Source organism: Mytilus californianus, unplaced genomic scaffold (genome assembly GCF_021869535.1).
Source record: "Mytilus californianus isolate M0D057914Y unplaced genomic scaffold, xbMytCali1.0.p SCAF_12, whole genome shotgun sequence".
Taxonomy (NCBI): Eukaryota; Metazoa; Mollusca; class Bivalvia; order Mytilida; family Mytilidae; genus Mytilus; species Mytilus californianus.
Window position 1 is genome coordinate 19,438,935 of NW_026262604.1, and position 21,233 is coordinate 19,460,167.

General features: G+C 33.3%; 1 long non-coding RNA gene across 2 annotated transcripts in view; it reads left to right on the forward strand.

The window, feature by feature from the left end:
* LOC127721511 (uncharacterized) overlaps positions 1 to 15,534 on the forward strand; it is a 259,855-nt gene extending 244,321 nt beyond the window's left edge. Inside the window, exons 1-3 of one of the 2 annotated variants that reach the window (XR_007991273.1) lie at positions 10,525 to 11,302; positions 13,772 to 13,859; positions 15,063 to 15,534. This is a non-coding gene — a long non-coding RNA (uncharacterized LOC127721511). Of the gene's footprint in view, positions 1 to 10,524; positions 11,303 to 13,771; positions 13,860 to 15,062 lie in introns of those variants that run through there. The other variant, XR_007991272.1, reaches the window with a different exon arrangement.
* The last annotated feature ends 5,699 nt before the right edge of the window (positions 15,535 to 21,233 follow it).

Here is a 21,233-nt window from a genome sequence, read left to right on the forward strand (position 1 = left end):
GTTTTATAACATGATATACATAAGATAGATTAATTAAATATTGAATCTGAATATTCATAAGCAATAAGGATAATCCAATCAATTTTTTTGATTGGATTATTCACGGATGAGTAGTTGTGAAATCCGTGACACGTGCCCTCATTATTTTATAAAAATATTGAATATCTATTTAAGTTCGTTTTCAAAATCTTCCAATAGTTTCCACTAAAATAAACAACGTGAAAAGAATATAAACATTTTTCCTGTGTGCATATACGAAGAGTCCTGGGTGCACTTTGTATGTCCTGAGTGCACTCAGGAGGTCCTGGCCAGTGTTAAGACGTACATTGTACCCGTTAATTTGCAACTGTATATTTTCTGTTTTGGCACATACTTATATATGAACCTCATTAAATTCGATCTCAAAATAGTGACTATAAAGGAATAGATATTTTAAAGTCTTAATAAATTCCATTGAGCACAAAACTAATCCAAATTCGATTTCAATTATTTCGTGATTCTAAAATACGATTTTTTTTTGTGGCAGAAATTACAATTATTTTTTTTATCTGATGTGACTCTGAAACACTGATTTAAGATTTATATTGTCCACAAAATATCATAAATTATATGGAATAAAAAGACGCCTTTCTATAATTTTTTTTACAAAGTTGTTAATTGTTTAATTATGTCGTAATTTGCTTGGTCAGTGGCGGATTCAGGGGCCGACATATCGTACGCTTCCCCTTTGATTGGATAATATATCATTTTTAGCATAATTAAAATCATCATTTTTTTTTATCCTGGCTACACGTGGCGTTATTTCTTCGTCTGTATACATTGTATTGTATTGTATTATATGTCTCTGCACAGTTTAAGTGAATTAGTCTAAATATAAAGCATAGTAATATTTCTTTTTCATCACTTTTTTTTTCTTAAATATAAGCGTTGTCTATTTCTATCTGACAAGCACACACATAGACTTTTTCATTAGTATAGAAATTCCCTGGCCAACAATAGCAACAACGTCCTTTTGATGATCAATTCACTATATAAAAAAAAACCCAACTAAATTGACAGCTGATTGGATAAATGTGATAGATTGCCACGCCTATATTAAACTGCTGTCCAATCAAATGCCAGCAGAAACCTGTCAATAAAAAGGTAGTTGCAAGCGTGGATAAGTTAGAGATTTGATTGTGTATATTCTATATTTGAACAAAAAGTTAGATAATCACTATTCGTTTAGAATTAAATTGCGAAGAACGTGTTCGTGTCACAACCCTTCCTTTTTCCCGTTTTCGCCTTCTTATTTTACACTTTCTTTTTGAACAGAAAAGTATTAAATATGAGCGTACTGCAAGTTTCTGAATTTTACAAGCATTCTATATAGCGACTTGTGATTTCCGGGAACGTCATATTTTCAAGATTTCACAGACCTCTGAAAAAGTTAGAACATACAAGTTTCATCTACCATTTGCAAAAAAAACAATACCAAATTATATTTGTAAATTGGAAGAGATTAAGAATTATAGTTTAATATCCGTACTAAAATCGTCTGAAATATAACAAAACATATTTCTCTCTGCCTGAATGCAATCGAAAGCAAATTTTCATTTTATTCTTAAACTATTTGCAAAAGACGAAGAATTCTCCTTTAAACTGCAAATTATTAAACAGGCAGACTAACTTTAACGGATAAAATACAAGTTTGTACTACCATCCAAGGAAATAAGTATTCCATAAAGTAACTAATCCTTAATTCACAACCGTCAAAACTCTGGACTCATTTTTGATATTTACCTGAGAGATCTTCCAAGAACTTAACCAAAATGACAAAAATGAAACAATGTCTATTTTATTTGGTAGACGAGTAGCAAATTGAATAAGGAAATGTTATTGAAAGAGAATTAAGATATATGATATTTTTTCTAAGCAAAGTGGCAAAAGCACGCATATATAGAGTTACGTAGTTGCAAAAAAAACTATATATTAATAGTCAATTTCGACTATTTAATAAAGGATTATAGGTCGAACACGACACACGATTCTTGATTTCCAATGTTCATGATTTAAAACCGTGTTTTTTCTTCTACAGATTGCATTTTGAAGAACACATGCTTGGCCATGATCGTTGAATGTTCAGCGTACAATATTACATAATATTCAGGATGATTTTAACGAAACGCAAATGAAAAAGATTTAATTTTTTAAATCCGAGCAATCCTTAAATTCAACATTTAAAACCGTTTTGTTTTACGCAAAACATATAAAATTGAGAATGACTGGTGTACTTTTTATTCTCTCTAACACTTAGGATTGGTAGTCCCGACAGCTTTCTCTCCATTAGTAAGGGAGTTCATGGGTAAGGGAGGTCCTATTCTTAACAGTAAGCGGACACTGAAAAGTCACAGGACAAAAAGTCGCAGGACAGGAAGTGACAATTGTTTACGTATTAAGAGAAATATCTTGAAAAATTACTTTTTATTACATATATTCTTTTTAAAGTTTATGAAATTGTTTATTAGCCTTGGTAAATGAAGATTTATTAAATTTTAATCATGCAAATGATATAATATTTCTTAGCACCATAAAGCTGTTTAGGTACCAAGCCACTTTGATAGTTTGTTTACTAAACAATTATTTGTTTATTTAATACATTTGTTTACAGAGTTGGTTTATATATACAATAGTTCAAGATACATACAAAATATTTTTTTAAAAATAAGTATTTTCTTTTTCAAAGATAATAGTCTCAGAAACTGAATTGTGACCTTTCGTCTGTGACCTTTGTCCACAAGCACGCATTATTTATGAGTAAAGTTGGAACAAAGGTCAATTTGGCTCTGATTCACAACAATTGTTCTCTTGTTAACATGACCTTTTTTTTGTCGACACGCGCTCGCCGTATCAGGCTAGAACAAACCAATGCATATCAATGTCACATGTGTCTTTTCCTCGACTGAATGTTATTAGCAATATTAATATTGGATACAATTGTAACGTAATGAATTGCATTTGATCCTAGTCCTAAGTTTAATTTTCTGTTGAATCAGTTGAACATCTAAGTGATCATCGATGTGTAATATTTAACACTGGACATTATTTTAGGAGCGATGCAATACAAATAATGTATTTCTATCAATCATTTACTTCAGTTAAAGACTTTTGAATGTAACAATATGGTACAAATCGATTTGATTTACTGAATTGCATATTTCTTTTTTATCGAAATGAAAATATTATAAACTGCTCCCGGTTACTATAAATAAGAAGATGTGGTATGTGTGCCAAATAATCATCTCCATCCAAGTCACAAAGTATAAAACAACTATAGATTAAAAGTACGGCCTCAACAGGGAGCTTTGGCTCACATCGAACAGCAAGCTTTAAAGGTCCCCAAAATAACTAGTGTAAAACAATTCAAAATGGAAAAACAAAGTTCTAATCTATAAGTACGGTCATTTCGCTACGTTATTTTATAGCTTTTTGGTCAATTCTGAAAAAGCAAGTAAGCATCTCACTGTTTTTTAAATGAGAAGTAACGCTGGTGTTATAAAAAAAAATCTGATACGAAACAGAAATATAAACCGTACACAAGATTTTATCAATCGTTTCTTAACTTTTATGTTGTTTGATATTTTTCTATTATATGATTTATTCTTGTATTAGTTCTTCCTAAAAAAAAACTTGATGATAAAAAAAAAATCAAGAGAGGTATCGACATCGGTCTTTATAGGCACCTAATGGTAAATATGAAACTGTCAATTAAATTCTTAAAATATTCTTTATTCATGTTGCATTTTTTTTGAAAAAAATAATGTTTTATTTGTCAGTGTAATAATTTTACCCGGTAAATCCTTATATAAGATAAAACATGGAACTTTATTCATTTTACGTCCATGGATAAAACATCATAAGCGTTGCACGGGTAATTATTTAGATAGTTTATGACAACCCGTTTCGGTTGACTGCTTAGATAATCCGTTAATTAAAATGTAAATAACTTTCACCAAGCAAATGTCATCTGTATAATATTTAAAAATATAAAGCAAATTAGATACTTAGAATATATTTTTTTTGACAAATTCTATATGGATCAGAAATATAATTATACATTAGAAACAAAAAAATGTTTAAGAAAATTTCAGAACATCTTTGGGATATATTACTTGTCATTACATCTTTACGGGCGGAATGAATAAATACAGGACTACTTTATGTCAGAAAGCACGACTGCAAAGTTTTAATGACTAACACATTTCCCGGTTACAACAATTAATCTTTTCTTATATAACCAATTAAATGTTAAAAGTTCTATCGCGAAAAATGAATTGTACGTTTGCATACGTTATTTAATGAAATAGATATACAGTATTACATTAAAAGACCACAAAAGAATATCCTCCAAGCTATGCCGATTTTCTTCATAAAGGGGAGTAACCCCTGATAAACACAGATAAAGTGTCGCTCGTTTTATTTAAAATATTTAAAATCTTAACACGACTGAACACGATCTTACAGCAACTAAACAGATTTTTTACCTTTGGTCTTATTTTATCTGAACGTGATCTGATCAAGTCTTATTTGAACGCTAGAAGAATCTGTCTTGTTTATCTTGACCCGACTGATCTGACTGAACACGATATATCGGAACAGAGTCTGAAAGTCTAAACAGGTCTTAACGTTTTTCCCTAGCAGTAAATCAAGGCGATTAAGACTTGATCAGACCAAAATGACCGTTTCAGACTTAAATCTTGCTACTAGTGCAGGTTCTGTGGTAAGAATACTGTTGAATCGACTCATAACATCCTCATCTAGGGTCTCTTCATGGACTTTCAAAGCAGTTTTTTGTTTTTTGGATTTATCTTTACGTCGGTTAGCACTCTTAGGAGTAGGCGAAACTTCGAATGTACTTGTCTTGTTCAAAAGGGTCCGAAGGCGGTCATTCTCTGCTTGCAGTTCATTTATCTGCGTAATTCTGGAAGCTACGTCACGGACTAAGTCCATATTGTTCAAAATCACAGAGTTCAACTGGTACTCGATACGTTTGATCGACATCGGGATGTCCCTACAAATCGAGCAAACCCAGAAACCAATCTTTTCGTTCTTCTTTATGCCCATGCATTTCTCATGAAACCAGTCCCGGCACCAGTCGCACCGTATCATGTCGCCTTTTTCTGTTGCGTTACAGATGCAGCTAGCCATTTCGTTGACTCCGTTAGATTTGGTGGGCTTTTGAGTTTTTTTCGATCTTGGCAAAGATGAATCAACCACACAGTCATCTGACTTGTCGATGCAATGACTTATTCCCCCGCTTTGTGAAGTCTGTACTTCCTTCAGAGCTGTAAGGCTAGTGTCTTAATTTTCTGAATCAGCAGCGTTGTTAACGTAGTTTTCGCAGTTGTCTATCGGTTCATTTTGAGTGAGACAGAGGTTAACCAACGAGTCAGACAGATCGTTAAGTATTTGATTATCTAGGTCATCATTGGTTGTAGTGACTAGCTTAGGAACAGCACTGTCTTGTTCTCGGCTCAATTTGGTTGATATTGGTGCTTGCTTGCGACTACGTTTTAATACACCTAAGACCCTTTGACTCTCGTTGTTTAATGCGTTTGATACGTAGTGACAGGCCTCTGATATAATACTATCACTGAAGTCTGGTAATAGAGCTTTCATCTCATTTATCATAATTTTTTTATGGAAATGTTTATTAAAAGCTCGAAGCTCTGCCATAGAGAGAGCTTGAATCTTACTAAGGTGTCTATCCTTTATCATATTTTCCACAGATAAAAGTTTTGATTGATCCTCAGGCGGCAGGTCAAAACGACCAATCTGATCTTTGGCAGTCATAGTCGGTGAAAACTAGAATGCGTCGAGTCCAGAGTCCAAAGTCCAACTCCGATGAACCGTTCGCCCGGAGGTGAATACAACGGTACTCTGGCTATAGTGTTGTGAGTAGATGTTGTGTTGTGAGTTGTTTTACAGAAATGTAAAGGAAATTTTGAACAAGATGCACAAGCAATCTTCGTGAGCAAGTAGAGAAAATGTACGTTCACTTACAGTCAGATCATGAATTATATTCCACATACACAAATTTTCAAAGAAAATACTCCTATGGAAAAGTAATAATTCTAGATAATTTCAGGAGCGAATATAAGACACTTCCTTCAATAAGGGGCTATAACTCCGAAGAAAAGTAGTTTCGGAGCAAAACCGATCAACATGATCAAAATACGGAGTTTCATAGGGTCGTAAAAAACAGCTGTCATGTTCCTAAATCCCCCGTAGTCTAAACAGTGATTTAACAGGTACTATCAAAGTTCCACAGAATTGCATTTAGTTATACATACAAAACCGTAGATTACTTTTTCCCAGGATAACAACGAGAATTACGAACAATAGAGTCAACTCACTTACGATTGACTTTAAATCTAATGCATGTATAGTTGCTGGGGGCCTTGGTGGCCGAGTGGTCTAATTAGTTGCACTACTGTACTAATTAGTTGAACTACTGTATGACTAGCCTGTGAACACTGAGGTTGTGAGGTCAAATTCCGCACGTGGCACGTCGGTTCTCTCCGGGCATTCCGGCTTCCTCCACCAATAAAAAATGACCGTCAAGAAATAGCACAATATTGCTGAAAGTGGCATTAAACACCAATCAGTATAATTAGTCAAAGAAATGATTTGAAGACGGATTGAATGATTGGTGATTAACGTCTTGTGGCAAATACTACATGCATGTTAGGACGAAAACATGTCCATGTGTTATGAATATGAACCCTGCTTTATACTAGACCGACACGCTGAGCCTTAATTTAAACATAATGGGTTTCACTAAGTAACAGTCCTAAGGAATACATGTAACCATAACCTTGAAATATTTTAAATCGGAGCCGATTTGCTCTTAATCCTAAATTTTTGTGTTTTGGTTTGTTTGTCAATTACCATAAGCAATAGGTCAACTATATTTGGTGTATGGAATAATTGTAAGGTGAACATGTCTGTTTAAAAAGGATTTATCTGACCTTGACCTCATTGTCATGGATCTTTAAAAATGTTAAATTTATGTAAAACCTTTATCTTTAAGACTTTCAACAAAAAAATAATGGTCAGTAAATCAGGCGAGACATTTCAGCGTGTGCACTCTTGTTTTCCTTCTTTCTCCCATATCCCACTTTTTGTACCTCTTATATCCCACATCCCCACTTTTCATTATCCCCCTATATCAAAAGAATTCATACAAAAGCGTGTCCCCCTTCAAAATCACTGCCAGCAAGCTATATAACGAGAAGATCGAGGCAGACACCTCAGATACTTATGTTCCAGTTAGCGGATACAAAAATGTAGCTGTATTCGGAATATAAGTTTTAAATGTTACTTTTAAACCTAGTACAAATAATGATATTCTTGTTTTATTTAATTCCAAGCACAACATGATAGTTAGCAATTGATTTTTACTAATATTCTTATTAATATTTCATTTGATTTATCTTCAATTCCTTTCCAAAAATGATGGGGGGAGTGTACACGGAGGTGGTTATTTCTCAAATCCCGTTTTATTTGTAATTCGATTGCACTTCCAATTTTTCCTTCTTTTTAGTTTAAAAAAGTATTTCTCATTGAAAACATATAACAATAAAGTAGTACAATTTTACATAGCAGTCAAATATAGTATTCGGAAAATAGTTTGAAAAAACTTTATTAAATCCGTCATTTATAGATCCCACTTTTTTAACCTCTATATCCCAATTCCCACTTTTTTACACCCTATTTCTCTCACCCCCACTTTTTACGCCCTATATCCCACATCCCAAAAGCGTTTCACTCTCTCGAAATCACTACCAAGTCGAACATATCAGATGCACATGTTCCAGCGGATATAAATGTTAAATATCGCTTTTGAATACAGTACAAGTAATTATACTCTTGTTTAATAGTTCTATATTAACAAGCTTTTAATTACAAGCAAAACATGATATTTAGCAATGAATTTTCCTGATGTTCTTATCAATAATTCATTTGATTTCTCTCCAATTATCAAATGAAGTATACAATAAAAATCGATGAGACCTGTTACTATAAAGAATATTCAGATATTGTAACAAACAATCTAAATTGAAGTTATATTTGTAATTTAGGGAAATGGAAGGAGAGTTCTTGGAAAGTTGTTGTTTCAATGTGGAGATTGAAAAAGTCGTATCACGGGACATTTTTCTCTGCACATGCCGTGATTTTACACAGACGAATTAAGCAGATGTTATGATTTAATTAGATTTCCACCTAAAAAAAAGTCGACTACGCTGTTCATTGACCCCCTCGCCCTGATGAAAACCTTCCGCGAGGTGAAATCGTCTAAATATTCATTTTTTCATGTAGTCAATGTTGTACTGATCCCAATAAATTTCTGACGTTATCACGTGACGATTATGTGTAAAATGAAATCGAACACGGTAAAACGGACAATCTAGGAACTAAAGTATTAGTGAAAAAAAAAAAAAAAAACACACCAAAAAGAACATATTTGAATTGAACAACTGTAAACTCTACTCCAGGGAAAAATTTGATTCTGTCCAGTACTACTGTGAAAATTTCAATTAACATTTTATTGAGTAAAACATAATAACAATCACCAGAAGCAAATCATCCAAACTTTCGTTCCTTTTTTCCTGTTTACAAGGTTTAATAACCATGTCTCCTCAAATTTCGAAGATATTAATAGAAACACAAAATAAAAAAAAATGGTGCTTTGAAACACATATGTATGTTTATGACTAAGAAATGTTGTTCTGCAATGTAATGCAGGGTAAATTTCCTACAACTATCAAATTCAAGAGAATATTTTTTCAACCCTTTTTAGCATGAAACCGGATGTGACGTAGTATGTTTTGTTGTTGTTACACCTACAACGCAACTGTCTACTGTTGAAGACTGTTTTACCACTATATGTATACGTGGTTTGATGTTTGAGTTGTTTGGTTACCATGGTTACTGTCACGAGGATCTAAAAAGGTCGGGGTCTTATTTATGTGTTACTTAAGTTTTTGGGGCATATTTTTCGTTTTTTTTTTTAAACGTTTACTCATTATTCTCTGATCTTCATAATAAAGCTGGCATTTGTTCTCTATTCTTTACATTTTTCGCCTCATTTTTTTTTAGGAAAGTAAGAACCCAACAATAATTCTAACAGTTAATAACTACCGCGCTGAAGTACGTCCATTATTCATTATTCAAAATTGAAATTCAATAATGAATAATGAAATAGTTCATTATTTATAATTGAATAGTTCACGTTTCAGTATTTAAGTTGAAAAGTGAATAATGAAATATATCATTTATTATTTGACTGTGGCACTATCCCGTATTTCTGAATTTGCCATTTTTTTATGTCAATTTACATATTTTCAAATTGATACTATTGAAGCTATCGACTAATAGCTAGTGACTGTTCAAGCTTTGGACAAATAGCAAGTTACCAAAAGTAGCGAATGGAAATGAAGATATGACGTATAACATGGTCGTTTAGCTATCAAGCTAGGTGTTTTGTATACCTTTTATTTCTGGTGAATGCTTCGGTCATGTGGCTTCGGTATTGACATGATGTATAACACACTTTTTAAGATTCACCGTTTAGAAATTAAGATATTATTAGAAACTAAAGGATCCGAATTTTTCTTTTTTTCTAAACTAAAGTACTGAAAGTTTTAAATTTATATAATATCCTCGATATATGATGATTGACATCAACAAAATTTCAAATACAGACTTTGTGAGAATACTAATGTAAAAAAGGCGGAAGAAAACCAAGGGGAGATTAACGGACAATGACAAAAAAAAGCCGACGAAATGACAAAATAAGACCATGAAAAACTACATAGAATCTAAAGATTGAGCAACCAGAACCCCACTTAATTTTATCTCAGGTGGTCCAGAAATATAAGCAGAGTCTGTGCCATTTTCGGAACCTATCGTGTTGCTAATGTAAGTACATATTCGGTGATAAGTTATATCCGACTTAGTCTTTCATAAAACTGCCCGTTTATAAATTGATAAATTGTTTAGAAACCTTCTCTCTCTTTCTATGATTAAAGTATAGTATTGAATTTTTTTTAATATCTCGTTTAATAATTATTTGATATCAACAACATTTCAAATAGACTTAATATATTATGATTAAAATTCAGATTTATTGGAACTCGCGTGGTCATCGAATTTTTCAATTAAATTGCATATTATTTGAAATATTATTAAAAACTTTACCAAAATAAATGAACAGGATGGTTTTAAACAATTGCAAACTAGAATTTAATTGCAATAACAAATTAATGAAATATTCAGTGAAATATGAAGAAAAAACAGTTTCGTAATAGGAGAATTTAATTAGTTAACCGAAACTTTATCGTGAAGTTATAAATTAAAAGGATACAGCACAACGAAAGCATCCGGATTCCATCCGGGTTCAACTCGGACACGGACAAAATCTGAAAGCGCAATTCATGTTATTTCATACTGTTCATCTAGTAAAAGGCTAATTATCGCAAAACATCTGAAATATTAACCAATGATATGGATAACTCGATAGGGAAACTTTTGTGTAAGAACGTTAACAGATCACATCATGTGCACTTACATCGTCTACGTCAGCACATGAATTTATTAGTAAATGTATACTTAATAGAATCAATTTACTAGTACATTAATCGACAATTTTACAAAGTCTACATCATGCGGAATTCTATGACTTTCGATAGTCGTGAAGATAAGGAAAAAGCGAAGGAATATTGAGAGAAATGAATGCGTGATATTTTCATTGCGTTGCACTTCATTGAATATAAGCACCTTTTTTTTCACGTAAAACATCATAAAAACTTAGAAAGGACAAGTTATCATTTACATAATCTGGATATTTTATTTTCTCGTTAGGTGACAGTTACATCTTTTAAGTTTTAATTAAAAGGACTGAAGTTATAGTACTTGAACGAGAAACCAAGAAAAGAGCCATATGAAAATGGGAAAGTCAAAAGCGATATTCCTATTTATTGCTTTATCAACATTTCAAATTAACTACGGACAAAATTGTAAAATTGACCGAAAAGAAATCAATGATACAGTTGAAGGAAAACAGTTGACGCCCTCTTATAAAACGTTTTTTTCTCTTGGACCACAAGCCTGTTTTAACGAGTGTATCCGGAGAGCAGACTGTGCGTTTTTCAACTTCAAACGGGAGTCGCGTTTGTGTGAACTTTGTTACAATACAAAGGGATCATCTGAAAAAGATGCCACGGGCTACTTCTATAAGGATGTAACAAGAGAGAGAGGCGTAAGTTATTTGTTAGTTATATTTAGTATTACAATTTAAAGTTTAAGAATAAGCATACAAATAAAAAGTTGCAAGTAAGAAAAATTAATAAGTTAAACTTTTCTCCGCAAATTTGAATATTTGAATTCATTGAAAAAGACAGAACGATGTAAATGTAGGCGCTTATACAGATCACACAGGATTTTTAGGATATTGAACGGGGCGCGACCGTAACAAAATCCATAAATATTTTTTTAGACGTTTTTATGGCCTAAAATAGTTTTTTGTCTGATTTTAGGGAAATTCCCAATGGTTGTTTTAATTCGCCGGACGCACCCCCGCTTGAATACACTTCTGAAATTACACAATGAAACTTACACGTCGAGAAAGTGCAGACGACACCAATGCCCGAAGAAAAAGACAAAAATATGCCAAAAGGGCAGACAACACCATTGTCGGTAGAAAAAGACAAAAATCCACCAAAACGGACAGACAACACCATTGTCCGTAAGACAATAATCAGCCGAAAGGACAGACAACACCACTGTCCGTAGAAAAAGACAATCCGCCCAAAGGACAGACAACACCATTGTCCGTAGAAAAAGACAATAATCCACATACAATCTACATGTATTTACTGTCTAGTATATAATAAACAACCATTCTGCATAGCTGTATTTAAGTATTTGTTTGGAGTCAATAAAAGGAGAAACAAGGAAAGCAACCCAAATACGGAATAGGTCAAGACACTCAGAAGTCAATATACAGATTTCATCAATTGACGAGATGTATCATTGTTTTTTGGGGATTGGGGGTATCACCATTGGTTATTTGCATTTTTAGTATAAGTTATCAATTTCTTATTTCTGCAATAATTGTTATTTTGGTCTCAATTTTTACGACAATAACAATATATCCGTTGCTAATGGCAACTTGAAAGACATGGGAAACGATAAACATTAAGATTCCCATATTTTAAGATATAAGAAGATGTGGTATGAGTGCCAATGAGACAACTCTCCATCGAAGTCACAATTTACAAAAGTAAACCATTATAGGTCAAAGTACGGTCTTCAACACGGAGCCTTGGCTCACACCAAACAGCAAGCTATAAAGGGCCCCAAAAACTACTAAGGTAAAACCATTCAAACGGGAAAACCAACAGTCTGCTAATAAGGACTGTTCAGAGTTCAAAATTTAATGGAAATAAAAAAATGTCTTGACTTCGGAAAACCCTTTTATCTTAACTCTGACTCAAAGTTTTGGTTGAGGATCGTAAACAACACCCCTCTCTCCCCCCCAAAAAAAAATGAAAATAATAAAAAAAAAAAAAGATAAAATAACCTCTCTTCCTTGTTTGACTTTAAAATCACAATGTTTTCGCCTGGTATAAATTCATGGATAAAATATTGTGACTGCTGACTGGTACCTTATGACCTCCTATTTATCCGCCTCATTATCATTATCTATAGTGTCTCATAAGTCTTTATAGGCTGGGTGCTGATCTTTTTTTTTATGTGATTGTACTTGTAAATATTTACTGTTGTGTAAGATCAATACGTGACACTTTAATAAAATAAATGTATCTTATCTATTATCATCATATGATCATTAACAATTAAATTTGAGAATGGAAACGGAGAATGTGTCAAAGAGACGACAACCCGACCAAAGAGCAGAAAACAGCCCAAGGCCACCAATGGGTCTTCAACACAGCGAGAAAATCCCGTACCCGGAAGCGGGCTCCAGCTGACCCCTAAACAATAATGTATACTAGATAAGCGAAAATGGAGGTCACACTAAACTCAGAAACATATAAATGAACCAAAATTTAAAAAAAAAACATACAAGACTAACAAAGGCCAGAGGTTCCTGACTTGGGACAGGCGCAAAAATGCGGCATATTGCCAGAGAAGCGTTAAGAAAACAACACCAAGTCGCTTTTTGAAAATTTACGCTTCTTTTCAGATATGTGATGAAATATTCTGACCTCTTAACAATAATAAGGCTATAAACCAAAAATCAAAGCAAACAAAAAATAATGTTTAAGAGAATACATGACAACTTCTGGACTCCTTTATTATAGGCCGTTTCAGAATCTAATGCATTTTGGGTAATATTTCCAAAAAGCGTACACCAAAACGTTGTCATTGGTTCAACATTTCTTAAACAATGGATACTTAACAAATGACGTGACGTTATTTTTATTTATGGGTACGATAAACGAATTTACCCATAGTCCTTAAGATTCTGAAACGGCGAATTCTTAGCGGGTTGTGAACTCAAAACCCCAAATGATTTCTCTTGTATAGTACATTGGAATTAAGTGAAAAGAGACATAATGCATAGGCTAACAAATGTTAGTGCGATCAAAAGAAAATTAAATTCTTTTTTTAATGACAACGAAAAATCCTGCAATCAATTCTGAGAAGGCAAATATTTTTCGATTAGTTTAAATATGAATCTGACCACGGTTGTTCTTTGTTTTAGGGGCAAAACGATCCATGCGCAGGAACTACCTGCTCCAACGGTGAAATATGTATTGTTCTATACAACAAGAGGACAGTTTGTATAGTAGGTACGTAAAGAATACGAGAAGTTCCGATATAACTCTGTCAAAGAAAAACCCTAGTGCCGTAAATGTTTATGATATACACCTTAGTACGTTCAAACAGCACACGGTTTATTGCTTTTCCGGTTTAAAGCACTTCTGTGTTGTTGGGTTGCTGGCTTATTGACGTGATTTCACGCATTATCTCATTAAAAACTGAGAGCTTGATATGAAGAACACGACTTCTGTTTAAAATTGATTTAAAGTAGATTACATTAACTGGTAGGGGATAATTGATAATGTAGACAAAACATCAACAACAACAAAAAAAAACAAAAAAACAAAACAAAACAAAACAAAACCAAATAAACAAACAAACAAAAAACGACCATATTCTAATTTTGACTTTAAAACAATAACATAGATTTCGCAATGAACAATAATAGTAAATACCCGAATGTTTAGATTGATGGAAGATTTATCTTTGTATTGGACCATTCCATTTAATATCTGAAAAGTATGTAGGATGTTTTTTTCAGAGTGGTATTACAAGTTATTTCGTAGGAGTACTGATTGGCTCATAATGTATCTGAGGAGTACCCATTTTTGTATCTAAGGGGTCTTTTCGTGTATAAATATGTAAAAATGAGGGATTGATGGCACGATTTTGCATCTGAAGGGTTTAAAACCAAGCATCTGAGGGATTGAAATTTGCCTGAAAATGTTTTTAGGGGGTTCTTGACAAGGTAACCTCCATCCCCCTTTTCTTTTATTAAATGGAATGGTCCATTATGAGTATGACACTTTGAATAGATACAATTATTCCTGCAGGAATGACTTTACATGTATGTGTATTGTTTCTTGCAAAAATGTCACAAGACACCGTTCCTGTCGGAATTTTCGAGATAAAATCATTTATTTTCTTAATTTTATATTCTGGGAGATTTTGGAAAAGAATATTCTGACCTGGTAATGTAGGAAAAAAAAACTTTGTCAAAGACAGATGTAAATTGATATTTTGTCCAACAATATGCAGAATAATGCAGTAAACAATTCTGTACAATATAATTGTGAATATACATAAATGTTCTCGCGATTTTCCCGTGCAAAGTAAATAAGCGGTCATAGCAAAAAACGAAAAATGTACCCCCTTCCCCCGGCCGAAAATCAAATGGTCGGATATATTTAAAATGAAAATTGAGATATTTAATGCATTCATTTTTTTTACAGACGGTTGACAGTCGTCGGCAGTGCGGATTTTTGTAAAATTTGCTGGTACAGAACACCCAAGGGAGTTAACTCTTAAAAATCAGCTGAACGTTTTAATCACATACTATTATTGAAGAAAAATCATTTTCCTCAATTGTCAAGATTATTTTTTGTCAAACTGCTATATATCCAATGAAATTATTACTGTAAATTGTGTGGTTTAAATTTCTTGAATTTTTTATATTTTTATCAGCAGTCCAAAGCTAATATTTTGTCAAAATTTTGATAAAAATTAAACGAGCCACATTTATTTTAGTCAAAGTGTTGGGTACCTCCTTAATACGATAAACACGATGAAAGGGCGACTGTACTTATCTATTTGATTATACAATTTTTTTAATGTAAGTGTAATACTTTGTAATAATACCTTATAACATGGGAACTATTATATTAAAAGTTTAGTATGAATAAAATTGAATATAAGAACACGACAGCAAATATGCATTTATTACAGCAAATATGCATTTATTACAGCAAACATGCATTTATTACAGCAAATATGCATTTATTTAACTTCATAACTACAGTTTGGTTCAGTTTTTAACTCTTAAAAAGTGTCAGAACATTCTCTCGTAGAACGTTTTTAGAACAGCTCCATCTTAGGGCAACTCTAACTAAGAACCCTTTTGGCGTGGAACTGTCAGAATATGTTCTAGAGTGGAATTGTCAGAATATGTTCTAAGATAGAACTGTCAGAATCTGTTCTAGGGTGGAACTGCCAGAATCTGTTTTAGGGTGGAACTGTCAGAATATGTTCTAAGATAGAACTGTCAGAATCTGTTTTAGGGTGAAATTGTCAGAATATGTTCTAGGATAGAACTGTCAGAATCTGTTCTAGGGTGAAACTGTCAGAATGTGTTCTAGAGTGAAACTGTCAGAATCTGTTCGAGGTTGGAACTGTTAGAATTTGTTCTAGGTTTGAACTGCCAGAATCTGTTCTATTGTGGAACTGTCAGATTTTTTTCTAGGGTGGAACTGTCAGAATTTGCTCAAGGTGGAACTATCAGAATTTGTTCTAGGGTGGAACTGTCAGAATCTGTTCTAGATTGGAACTGTCAGAATCTGTTCTAGGGTGGAACTGTCAGAATCTGTTCTAGGGTAGAACTGCTAGAATCTGTTCTACGGTGGAATTGTTAGAATCTGTTCTAAGGTGGGAACTGTCAAATATGTTCTAGGCTGAAATTGTCAAAATGTGTTCTAGGCTGGAAATGACATCAACTATAGGTCACCATACGGCTTTCAAAAAGCACAAAATCCAAACCTTATAGTAAGCTTTAAAAGGCCACGAGATGACAAAGTGCAAGCAATTCAAACGAAAACTTATCAATTAGAAACACATGTCGTTCAATAATGGAAAAATATATTCTACTTATCACATTCATTTAGCATGTTATCAAAACATGCTCTGTTGATAATGCGGCCTAACAGTAGCTTATGGTTGCGACGAATCTCAACATTTATGGTAGAATATAATGTTTATTCCACGAAGTGTGTCACATGAGGAGCATTATCCCTACCAGAGCACCTGCGATCACCCCTGGTTTTCCTGGTTTTAGTATGGTTTATATTGCTCAGCATACAGCTTTCTAGGTTGTGTTTTTTATATAAATAAGAAGATGTGGTATGAGTGCCAATTAAACAACTCTCCATCCAAGTCAGCATGTATAAAAAGTTCACAATTATATGTCAAAGTACGGCCTTCAACACGGAGCCTCAGCTCACACCGAACAGCAAGCTGTAAAGGGCCCCAAATGACTAGTGTAAAACAATTCAAACAGGAAAACCAACGGTCACTTTTAAAGAGTTCACTTTTTAGTGTATCATCACCTAATGGGTACTGAAGTTGACATTGTTACACCAATTGCTGCTGTTATATATACTGTAAATTCATAAATTATTGCGATGTTTTTATTAACGCGAAGAATGCGACTAGGTGAGTATAGCAGTAAGAAGAACTTGCATTCTGATATTTGATACACATATCTGTAAACAGCTTTTCCTGAAATCACAATAATTTATCTCACATTTTTGTCCATTCTTGAAAAAAACAAAACCACTGAACAACAGGCTCCTGACTTAGGATTAGGACAGGTGCATAAAAATGCAGCGGGCTTAAACGTTTTAACAGGCGCCAACCTTCACCATAACCTTAGACAGTAGTGCAACACCACAACATAAAAAGACACACTATAAAATATCAATTGAAATGGCTTAACTCGATCAAAAAGACATTTATACAAGAACAAGTAAACATACACTGAACGAATGAGTTTGATCTATGACACAATATAGATACAATATTGAAACGTAGGTGCCTATATAACTTAGACGTTACAGTTAGTAATAAAAAAAAGGTAGTAAGAGTGTCAATAAGACAACTCTTACCTGGGACAAAATGACGTTAAATAAAACAACGTACACAGGTAAATTTAAATATAATAATTTTGTTGTTGGGAGTACGGATGGAGTAAATATTTTTTGCAAAACTAATAAATTTGTTGCTCAGAGTACGAGTACAGAAGTGAAAATTTTTCGTCATACTAAATACTTATTAAAGTTGGTACATATTAAAAACAGTGAGACGAGATATAACACAAAATAAGTAAACAATGAATTACAGAAATGCATTATAAGTTGTGTCAACAGGTCAAATTAACACGAAATAAAATTGAGAATGGAAATGGGGAATGTGTCAAAGAGACAACAACCCCACCAAAGAGCAGCATACAGCAGAAGGCCACCAATGGGTCTTCAATACAGCGAGAAAATCCCGCACCCGGACGCAGGCTTCAGCTGGCCCCTTAACAAAATTGTGTACTATTTAAGTGAAAATGGACGTCACACTAAACTCCTAAACATATAAGTACGATTAGAGAGTACTCGCAGTACTGAAAGCTAGTTTAAAGCCAAAAATAACTAAGAATAAAAAAGCATCCATCAGAGACTAAAATCAATTAAAACACATTTAGACTGTTTATTTTTTAATTTTTCGTCGTTTTTGTTTTTTGTCAGATAGTTTTCGACTTATAATTTGAATATCACTTTGGTATCATCGGCCTTTCTTTAACTACGAAGTTACGTCTGGGAGGTTTGACAAAGATCCATTGAGAAAACCTGGTTACCACTAATTATATAATAGTTATTGAAGAACTGGTCATTATCGTGATATATGGACATTGTTCATTTTGATTATCTTCTTGCGAAACATCAAACACAAGTTGCTACACATTCAATCGACAAACCTCTGGAGATTCCTTTATAAATAGTACTATTTTCTGAGTTACCTCCCCTTAATTCGTAAGGTTTAAAAGAAAAAAGTCAATATCAAGGTTAACAATTCTACTTTTGTAAAAGAGTGATTTATTTTAACTTTGTTCATTCAAATGAAAATTCTTCTTATTAAACTGGAATCCTGCATTATAATTAGCCGACTTTATTAAAAAAACTAGACCTATTGTGTTTTATTATCCAAGTTTGAGGAAGACACCCATCCAACCTTCAGTTGTTTGCAAAAATAGGACGAATTTAAAATTCCCGACCGAACGAGACCCTCATGGGCACTCACGGTCGGTAAACACCCCCCTAGTAGTATAAAAAAAAGAATACTAGTCAAACTGGTGAAAACGAACCATATTTTAGTCTTAAATGCATGATTTTTTTTAATTATTTGTTATTAGCTTTGAACTAGCTGTCAGTATCTGCGAGAACTCTCATATCTGTACTTAGTGTCTTTTTGTTATGGGGATGTATAAGTACCCTGCCACGTCCACTCTGTTTTTGTTAGATGTATTTCTGCTTTGTATCCATCTGATGAGTTGTATTTGCCTGTCCCAAGTAAGGAGCCTGTAATTCAGTGGTTGTCGTTTGTTGTTGTATATCATTTTTGTTTTTCGTTCATTATTTTGTACATAAAGCTGGCCGATAGTTTTCTCGTTTGAATTGTTTTACATTTGTCATTTCGGGTCATTTTATAGCTGACTATGCAGTATGGGTTTTACTCATTGTTGAAGGCCGTACGGTAACCTATAGTTGTTAAATTCTGTGTCGATTGGTCTCATGCGGAGAATTGTCTCATTGGCAATCATACCACATCTTCTCATTTTTATATGATATAAACTCATCATTTTAGGCGATAATTGCTCTGAGTAGGGGTCTATGGTTTATTATAGGAAACTCAAATAAATATCTACAACATATAAAACATACAATAAAACATACAATAAAACATACAATAAAACATACAATAAAACATACAATAAAACATAATTCATACGAACTAAAAACGATAACTCTAATTATCTTCACATCAATAAAACACAGCTGACCGTGTATGATATATAGAGGGTGAGCAGTGATCCTCTATAAAGTCACTGTATGTTTTCAAAACTTCACATACTGGAATCTGAATATATAAAATATTGACTCCATAAGTCTTAATTTCATAAATAGTATAAAATCTTGGTAAACTCAATGCAAGACAATAAGCTATGCTGAAATCTTATTACAGCCTAATAGTAAAAATATTATTACAACGGTTACTGTAGTAGTGTATCTGTCTTGTAAATACCAACTTAAAGTAAACATATAAACTATTTCATACTAATGAAAATCAATCTGGACTTTCATACAAGTTTTCAAAAACATTTCATATCTTTCATACCAATATAAAAACATAGAACATACATGCATCAAAGACTAATGTAAACAATATAAAAATGGTTTCAAGAATAAGAATAATAGATATGTGATGTTACACTATTGTTTCAGAAAAAGGGTGAAGGTTTGATACCATTAAAACGTTTAAACCCGCTGCATTTGTTTGCACCTGTCCTAAGTCAGGAATCTGATGTTCAGTAGTTGTCGTTTGTTGATGTGGTTCATTAGTGTTTCTCGTTTCTCGTTTCTCGTTTTTTATATAGATTAGACCGTTGGTTTTCCCGTTTGAATGGTTTTACACTAGTAATTTTTTGGGGCCCTTTATAGCTTACTGTTCGGTGTGAGCCAAGGCTCCGTATTGAAGAGCGTACTGTGACCTATAATGGTTTACTTTTATAAATTTTGACTTGGATGGAGAGTTGTCTCATTGGCACTCATACCACATCTTCTTATATCTATTTATATAGATTCTACCACTGCATCGAGTGTGATACGATATTTATCCACTCGAGACAGTTAGATTTTCAAATTTAAAACGCGAGGCTCGCCGAGCGTTTTAAATATTTAAAATTTAACTGTCGAGAGTGGATAAATATCGTATTACACGAGATTTGGTGGTGGAATCTGTTTCTCTAATGATTTTCAAACAATATACAGGCAAACTTATTCCGTCTTTTCGAATGATCTGCAAAAAGATGTGTTCTTTCTATGTGAAGTCATCAGGCATGGTCGCCTTTTTTCATGCCGTCACAATAGGAAATTCAGAGGAAAGCAAGAAAATTCGACGTCATAATCGGATTTTAACCAATGAAGAACTGAGATCAAACGAACCACACGTTGATTAAATTTTTTTTATACAATGGGTGCAGAAAGGGATAAATTGACGAAGAATTAGAGAAATATATATATACAACTCTTCTAAACATCAGCCCAACAATGTTAGATCTGTAAATTTGCTTTCGCAAATTTTTTGTTCTTCCCTCGCCGGGATTCGAACTCATGCTACTGAGATATCGTGACACCAAATCGCCTGCACTGTATCCGACGCGCTAGACCACACAACCACCTAGGCTTCACAATAATAAAGCTTTCGATGACCGGGTGTTACCTTTCCTCGTCAGTTTTAATCTAGCGTTGTAATACAGTACATGATATATAAGGCATGAAGATGGAATTGTTACAGATCAGCTGAAATATCTGTTGTAAAGGATCCTACAAATTAATGCAAAATACAGTCACAGAAATAATTATATTTATAAGTACGTCTGAACCAGTGACAACTCTACAACATATTTACCCATCGGATCACCAGAAGTGATGGTGATACATGGCTGTGTACATTCTGTATATACAACTCGTCTAAACATCAGCCCAACAATGTTAGATCTGTAAATTTGCTTTCGCAAACTTATAAATATAACTATTTCTGTGACTGTATCTTACATTAATTTGTAGGATCCTTTACAATAGATATTT